Genomic DNA, 9,775 nt, shown 5'->3' with positions numbered 1-9,775 from the left:
AATAGAAGGTGTAACTACCATGCAAGCCATAAAAGCATCCGACAACTCATCCACCGTCTTCAAAACATTCCATTCAGTGGTGAATAAAGCAAAAACACTAGCAGCGGGTCGGCAACTGAGTGCATCTGCCACCACATTTGCTTTTCCTGGATGGTACTGAATAGAGAAATGATAGTCTTTCACAAACTCTAACCATCGGCGATGTCTCATATTCAGCTCTCGCTGAGTGAACAAATACTGCAAACTCTTGTGACCACTAAATATTTTGAAGAATTCTCCCAATAGATAATGACTCTAAATGCGTAAGGCAAAGACCACAGCTGCCAACTCCAAATCATGAATTGGATAATTAAGCTCATGAGGCTTAAGCTTTAGAGATCCATATGAAATTGGCTGTTCCTCTTGCATCAAAACACACCCAAGACCTTGCAACGAAGCATCTGTGTAGACAAGATACTCAATCCCGCTCTGTGGAGTAGATAGAATCGGTGCAGAAGTCAACTTGCGCTTAAGCTCATCAAAAGCTTTCTGACAGTGTTCATCCCACACAAACCGTACACCCTTTTTAGTCAGATGAGTGAGTAGTCCCGCTATCTTTGAGAACCCCTAGATGAACCTACGATAATATCCTGCCAATCCGAGAAAACTCCGAATCTCGGTAGGTGAAGTAGGTTGTCCCCACCCAACCACTGTTGAAACCTTGGCTGGATCTACCGCTATTTCTCTTTTTGACACCACGTGACCCAGAAACTTCACTTCCCGCTACCAAAATTCACGTTTCTCAAACTTGGCATATAACTGGTGCTCACGAAGCGTCTGTAAGACTATGCGAAGATGTCTAGCATGATCGTCCTTTGACTTTGAATAAATCAAAATGTCATCTATGAAGACAATGACAAATTGATCTAAGTAAGCCCTGAAGACTTTGTTCATTAAGTCCATGAAAATTGCTGGTGCGTTAGTCAATTCGAAAGGCATAACACGAAACTCATAAGACCCATATCTAGTGAGAAACGCTGTCCTCGGAACGTCTTGTTCCCTAACCCGAAGTTGATGATATCCAGAACGCAGATCAATCTTAGAGAAGTATGTAGGTCCCTTCAACTGATCAAAAGGATCATCAATCTTGAGCAAAGGGTACTTGTTACGAATTGTAACCTTATTCAACTCCCTGTAATCTATACACAGGCAAAGTGAACCATCCTTCTTCTTCACAAACAGAACTGGTGCTCTCCAGGGTGAAGTACTCCTGCAAATAAAACCCTAGCTGAGTAATTGCTGAATCTGATCCCTCAACTCTCGTATCTCCACAAAGTCTATCTCTCGACTAGGTGGCAACCCTGGAATCTCAAAAACATCCGAAAATTCCTATACAATTGGTATACTATCCAATGACACAGTAATTTCCTCCTTCGTTTCCTCCTCCAAATAGAACAAAGAAGTGCTAGTACCCCGTTAGAACGTGGCATAGCGACAACGTACATATCCTGACCAGGTATGGTGAATACAATAAACTTATCAAAACAATTAACTTGGGCATGGTAGTGAAATAACTAATTCATCCCAAATACACAGCATAAGTGTGCATGTCCAGGACCAATAGATTGGCTAGAAATCTGAGTCTACCAATATCTAGTGTCACAGGCCCATCACTCTTATGTAAAATGGCAGGATCGCCTAAAGGTGTAGATATACCCTGAGGTCTATCGCATACTTGTGTCACCACTAAACTATATCCCAAATGTTCAGAATATTCCGTAGAGCAAAACACGCAAAGTAAACAAAATATTCCGAAATCTACCCACTTTTAGATTATCGTTCTATCCTGGGAATTCCTCCTTCAAAATCAAACATATCATATTGATTTACACAAATTCTTTTATAAACTCCTTGGTAACCATCCCGTCTCAACACAATGTACTTACAAGCAAATATTTATTTGCCTGTCCAAAAAGCAATCACTCCACTGTGATAATCATTTATTATCGCAACATACATATTCCAATACAGTTTAATAAAATCATATGGGTATAAATCACAAAAATGCTATCATAAAACACAATAAAGATAGCCAAAATCATTAGTTCACTTTATTAAGAACTTCTTTAAATCATAAAACTCCGAAAGAATAATTATCAAATATTCTTCAACATACTACTAGTGTATGTGTTTAAATCCGTACTATGCTTTTATTAATATCTCCACTACTACTAGTATTAAAATTACTCTTAAAAGAGCACTCATCCTTGAACTCCTGTACCCTCCAGCTTGGATGCTCCGGTATCTCATCCATCATAATCTTCTTCGGGGTCCTCCTCTCCACTTGGCTCAGCTTCGAGCACCACCGAAGTTGTGTTAGGTCCATAGTATGGTGGCCAATCTCGCACACTAGAAACTTTCCTTAACTTGTACTCCGAAACAACACCTATTGGAACTAATTCTTTGGTCTCCAATTCTGCCTTCTTGGTCGGCCGTCGCAGAGGAATCATCGGAGTAACATTTTTCTTCCTTGGGTCCTTCTTTGCTTTCATCACAGACCACATCCTTTTCCTAGTGCCAAACATTCTAAAATTATAGAATAAGATTGACATCAGTACATTCTAAGCGAACCATAAAGGAATATAACGAATCCTAAACTTAAGCTCTAGACAAGAGAATACACTACGCGGAAGTCTTATACGATATAATCCTAGAGACACTGAACCTGGAGTGCTCTGATACCTACTGTGATACCCCTCGATTCTAGAGTCACGGGTGATCAAGTCCGAGCACAGATCCGAGAGATACCAAACAATTAATATGTAAATAAGCACAGAATATAAAAATGAAATAATAATAAAATAATAGGCTGAAAGAATTCTAAATTAAAAATTCTCAAAATACTATTATTAAAATCCAATAATCCAAAATCTTCATTAATTTAACAACTCGGGAATCCATCTAGTGGACCCCTAATAAAATCCCAAACTGAAAAGGAAACAACTGAAACAAAATATAAAGCTAAACATAGAAAGCAATCCTATGTAATCGGAGGAGTGAGTGACTGTATCTAATTTACATGATCAAGCTCTAACCCTGGAACTGACGGACACCTGAAAAATAAGAGTGGGTCAGGCCCACATACAAATTCTATCCTACTACAATCCATATAGAAATCCGATACGCAGATACATCCTAAATAGCTCACCAATAACTAGAATAGTCCATATATGTACAAATACACACTATAGGACGCTCACTAGCCCAATAGGTCTGTCTCAGCCTGAGTAGAGATACCATGCAAATCGAACATAACGTGGTCATGTGTACCTAGACCTACCAGGGAACAGCAACTATGTCCAGTTATCTATCTTAGGCGATATACGCACCTTAACCATGATTCTAAGACTCAAGCTTACATCACAGCACCATAATCATAAATATATAAGGTCCATATAAACCTAATACAAAATATCATCCATCTGGTATAGTGGCCTAACATATGTATAAACATCCATCCAGAAACCAAAGTATGTCATTCAATTATTTATTGACCTGACACAAATATGAGTAGGACTTAACCATTATGGTTAATCCTTACCTTAATCCAGAATAGGTAGGACTTAGTGTTTCAACTAATCCATCCCTAGTATGCCACCATCCCATACTGGTGCATACAATCCTCCAAAGTATGTCATTCACTTATTTATTGACCTGACACAAATATGAGTAGGACTTAACCTTTAAAGTTAATCTATACCTCAATCCAGATTAGGTAGGACTTAGTGTTTAAACTAATCCATCCCTAGTATGCCACCGTCCCATATCGATGCGTACAATCCTCCAAATAGCATAATTGATAAAATAGTAATAAGTACTCACCAACCATACTCCAAGATATGCATAAATAGTGTCTAATACATATATGACCATATTAGGCATTCATTATAAGGCCTAAAAATCATGTTTCAATCCTTTGAAATGCTAAAATAAAGCTAAGCATTTAAATCCTCCAAACAGTCCATAAATCGATACAGATTACAATAAATTAAATATCAATTTAATCCAATCCAATCATAGTTATTTTCAGAAAATCCATTTCCATTATAACACTGTTGAAATATAATAAATATTATTAAATCATATCCAAAAGACTTGCTAAGTTTCAGTAAGTAAATTAATTAACAAAACAGTGTGCAACATATAGGTTTTTCCTTAAATTCATGTTACTCCATTCCTTAATTCATCAATGAAATAATGTTTTCCAATATTTTTACAGGTCCATAGCAATTATTTACAACATTTAATGTAATTTAAACAGCTTAACAATACCCTGTACAGCCCAAACAAAACCTTAAAAACAGTTACTACGCGTTTCTAGGGGAAAGCAGGCTCTCACAAGTTGAGAGCCTGCTCCAAAACAATGGGAGCCTGCTCTAAGAAGTTGGGAGCCAGCTCCACACTCCTGGGAGCCGGTTCTATCATTAAGGGAGCTGGCTCCCTCATTCAGGGAGCCGTCTCTCTCTCCCTACGAGCCGTTTCACCTATTATGATCATCTTCTTCGCCTCCGGCGATATCCAAACCTTCTGTACTGCTTATATTTATGTTATTGGAGTTCAATCTCAGTCCTAGATTAATCATAAAACATTATTATACAACAACGAACATGAATTAAACACAAGCTTTTAAACCAACGGCAGTAAGATTTAATTTCAACTTCAATCAACCCAAACCAGTTTGATTCAACGAGATCAAATACAGTTTAAACATGCATAAAGATATGTTTTAACATTTATTTAAACCCTTGAGTCTACCTAGGCATGCACAGAATACAGGTTTAACGGAAGGAGTTAGAATAGAGACTTGCCTTTGAGATTTTTGAATCAAAAACTTCGTTGCCGTCTACCTAAGTTTTCTAACGACGTCCATTCACTGTTAACCTCCTACTGCTCAACCATCCCTCCTCCTAGGTCCGTCCTTTAAATTCCCAGCCAAAACCCCGATTGTAAACTCTCTGTTTTTCTCCCAATTCCCTCTCTGTTTCTCTCTATAACTCCAATCGTGAATAGGTTGTACAACCCCCTTGCAGACTTATCACAGTATATATATAGGCTAATATAAAACCCTAGTCCACTTAAAATTAGAGACGAAAAAACCCTAATTAAATCCTAGTCGGCCACAACGTGAATCATAAAAGAATAACAAACATAATTTAAACATTAATAAAACCCTAATTTAACCCAATTAACTCATTTAAATAATTAAAACCATTACTTCAATTAAAGAAAATAATAATACAATTAATTCAATTAAAGAAAAATAAAAATACAATTAAATAAACGAGTTAAACAAATAACTCACTTAAATAAAACAATTAAGCAATTAATTCAAATAAATAAGCAAATAAACAAATAAACAAATAAAAATGCAATAAAATAATTATTAAAATGCCGAGACTATCCTTTTAAAATTAGGGGTATTACAGAACTCATACCTCCCGCACTAGAGCCAAACTCTAGCCGTGTTAATTGTAACAATGTCCCAAGAGAATTCAAAATGTAGCAAGTTCAAAACTCATACATAAATATTAAGGCATATATACCACCTTTCATGCATAAGTATTTTGAAACCACACAAACCATGTCCTAGGATTCCAAGTCTATAATAGCATAATAAATGACAAGTCTTTAACATGATATAATGTGCAATACAATACCACCAACTTATCAATTTAAATAATGCCTCAATGATAAGCTTTATATACTAGATTACAACATTATAGTATTAAGCTTCTAAAATAATTACAATTACCAATAGTAATCAACTAGAATGTAGAATTATCATCACCATAATATAACAATTCAAGCCAAAAGAAATTGTATATAACATTTATAATTCTACAAGAGTTCTATATCACTACCGCATGTAAAAATACTAGAATTTAGCATACTACTAAATTATATAATCCTTCTACGCATGGTATATACATATCATACATGCTTAAATCAATAAACCTTAAGTCAAGAAGTGAGGGTTTCCTATAATATGCAAGATTATCATATTAAAAGCATGTACGCAATATATATTAAACTCCAAAGGATTATAAAACACTTAAAGTATAATCATACTACCACCCTTACCTCAATAGAGAATTGAATCTCTATAATCCAAGCAACCAAGTTTAAAAATGGAAAACAATTCTAGGGTTTTTGAAGAGGAGAGTGAAAGGAAACTTTTGCTTCCCAAGGTTTATGGTCTAAGGTGAGTGGAAGGAAGCCAAAATGAAGAAATAAGCTATTAACCAAGCTTTCCTCCAATGGTGGCTAGGTTAGGGTTTTGAAGAACAAGTGTAAATGAAAAAAATGAAATGAAAATGGCGAGTGGAGAATCTAGTATTCCTCCACTCATTATGTGCTCTTACACTACCTCTCACACACATACTAATGCAAGACTTATTTTGGTGCCTACACTTGTCATAAATCCAAGGCTCCTTCCTAGGCTTAATCCTAAGCCTACACTTGTCAACCATCTAAGCCAACAAGTGCACCTATCTTAGGCCAACAAGTGGGTGAATCTCCACCCTCCAAATGTCAAAAGATTATGTATCCAAGTCACTCCACCCCATTGCCAACAAATGGCACTATGAGAGTGTGACACTTGTCACACATTTCAAAAATTGCAAAAAAATCCTTTTTCAAAATATCTTCCAAATTAAATTGCAAAAAGGTCTCTAAGATGAAAATTAATTATTTTACATAATTACATTAAAACCCCAAAAATCAAGAACATTTCAAAGAAAGTATGCATCTATGCCTTTACGAAAAGTGAAAGCAACCAGCATACTTTTCTACAAAAGTAAAAATACAAATATCATGGAAATCAAATATCGTGGATGCATGCAAAACTGGAATCAAATCCGAGCACAAAAAGTGAGGTTATGCAAAGAAAAACGATAAACGGGAAAAAGACGAAATAAGGAAACGACAAAAAAGGAAAAGGACGAAAAAAGAAAATCACTGAAAAAGGATATGGAGGAAAATGACCGGGTCATTACAATTAGAGTACTCCCATTTTTCATATAAAGCTTTTTGTTCTATAGTACTTTCAACAGTAGGCTTTATAGGTGTAGGCTCCCATAATACATAGTCTAAATCCATACAACCGATCGAGAACAATTCCAATATGTTCCTTCAATTTCTTAAAAATTGTTCCACTTAAAGCCTCAATACCATACAAGTAACTAGTAATTGCAGTAGGATTCATAGCTGCAAAGAAATAATCTAATTAACAATATGTCATACATGCAAATTAACACTACGCTTTCAATAAATCTAATTAAAATCATAAGTATTTAGATATAAAATTAATAGATTTACCATATCATCATAAGAAACTAATAATGCAATTGTAATTCTTTCGTTGCGCATAACTACAATATATTATTAGTATATATATATATATATATATATATATATAAGACATTAAAATCATCCTTACCTATGTCACCATAAATGAGGTTGACAAAGATGTAATGCATATCATATTCCTAATAGAATTATATCACCTTTGGGCAGAAAAACTACAAATATGTTTTACATTAATCGTAACATTCATTTAACCATAGTGATTTACCATTGGGATGATCATAACTATTTATGATTTAATTATTTCACAACGTCTAACTATTGATAGTATTGACCATCCATTGGGCTTATCAATATTACTTCAAAATTGAATACTTCATAATGCGAACCAAGAGCAATTTTATAATATATAATCATCAATATTGAGCATTAATTGGGTTATACATAATCAAATATCAAAATAATCTATAGACATACTCAAGAAATTCATATAAGTTTTATGCATCAAAATTGAGAACCATGGCTCTGATACCACTTGTTAGACATAATAAGAAATACTTTAACAATAATTAGCCTATTAAGATTCAACTTTGATGCACAAACACACCATAAGTTATAAAATTTAGAAGTGGTACATATCTTACCTTGATCCGTTATGAGTAAGAAATTTTGAACCTTAGTTATTAATGCTGATTAAACTTCAAATTGAGCCAAAAGCTAGGTTCTGTCTATTCTGAATAACCAATGTAAAATTATAAGATCTTCAAACCACTTCTCTTTTTATAGTTAATGGGTACTAATGGTGGTATTTCATTTCACAAATCACGTAATGAGAGAGTATAGTTTGGGACCCTTTTATATAACATTAGTTCATTAAAGTTAGTCTTTCCATCAAAGACCTTTATATTTTCGTAAGAACACCAAGAGTTACAAGAAATCTTAACTCTTTATTAACTCTTCATTAAGTGAACATTAACTTTAATTTCATTAGTATCACTTAATTTTATTAAAGCATATGTAACTCAAAAAATGGCGTTATAAGTGTTTATAAAACTTTACACTATTGGTCTTCAACACACTATGAGCACTTAATATTGGATCACCTTCCAATTAATTTCTTATAACACTCTTTATGGAAGTATTTAGTATATCATAATATCATATGTATGATCATGTAAAGGCTACTAAAGTGATAAATTTCTAACAGTCATAAGAATCATTCGAAATATTTAAGGCTAAAAAAGCAGTAGGAAGATCATCTGACTGATATGCATAGTTTTGTCGATAACATTTGAGAGCACCATTACTTGGCTTGTTGCAAATTTGACATAAGATAGTAGGTTTAGCACCATGGTGTTGGAAGAAGAATTATCACTATTGGAGTTGTAACCTCGACCACGATTATTTCCTCTCCCTGAATTATTACTACGTCCATGACCACAATTTCCTCGTCCACCTCCATCCACATCCTTGAAAAGCCATGAATGTTGTAGCATTTTGATTTGTTGTTGACTGGTGGTAAAGTTCCAAATGTTTTTCTCAATTTAGAAGTATATTGTATAATTCTTCAAATGATGGAGGTTCCTTTATTGTCTTAATTGAATTGACCTCAACATCGAGATGAAACCCATCTAGAACACATCCAACAATGTCTTTTGGAGTCATTGGTGATTGATGAGAGATAACTCATCAGATAGTTGTTTAAGTAGCATTATATAATTCTAAAGAATAATATTAAATAATTAATTATATATAATTATAAATAATATTACTAAGTAGTACCAAATTTTAAGGCACAACAAATGATGGCTTGCTTGCAACCTTTTGTTGCTCAATAACTTTTTCTCTAAGCTCATACATTTATAATCCCTAACTCTCTTACTCTCTTTATATAGATATATATATATATATATATATATATATATATATATAAATAATATTATATAATTAAGTAACATTTAATTATATAATGTTAAATAATGCTAAAATTTATATTTAACACAAAATATAAGTATATATAACATTAAATAATATAAATAATTAATTATATAATTACATTCACATTTATAAATTAACTAAATCAATATGCAACAAAATACACCGTCAATTCGAAAATTGTACGTCGACTACACTACACCTGGTTTACAATTGCTGAAAATTAATGATGCAACAAGATTACATCACGTACGCAACTTAGGTCTGTAATGAATCAGATTCGAACAGGATTAGACATGTCCGAATTTGACTCTAATAAGAGTTATATTCAATTTGATCCGATCTGAAAGCCCAACGGATTATTTATGATTGTATCTATATCTGATTTGTTATTAATCAGATATCAGATCCACCAGGAATATAATTTTTTGTTAAAAAAAATAATGTCAAAAGAGATTAGCAAACAATAATTAGGAAAAATAGGGAGAAGTCAAAG

This window comes from Cornus florida, unplaced genomic scaffold (genome assembly GCF_030987335.1).
Source record: "Cornus florida cultivar Cherokee Brave unplaced genomic scaffold, ASM3098733v1 CherokeeBrave_3.0.0_Hap2_Chr07, whole genome shotgun sequence".
NCBI classification, from domain to species: Eukaryota; Viridiplantae; Streptophyta; class Magnoliopsida; order Cornales; family Cornaceae; genus Cornus; species Cornus florida.
This window is presented reverse-complemented; position numbering follows the sequence as displayed.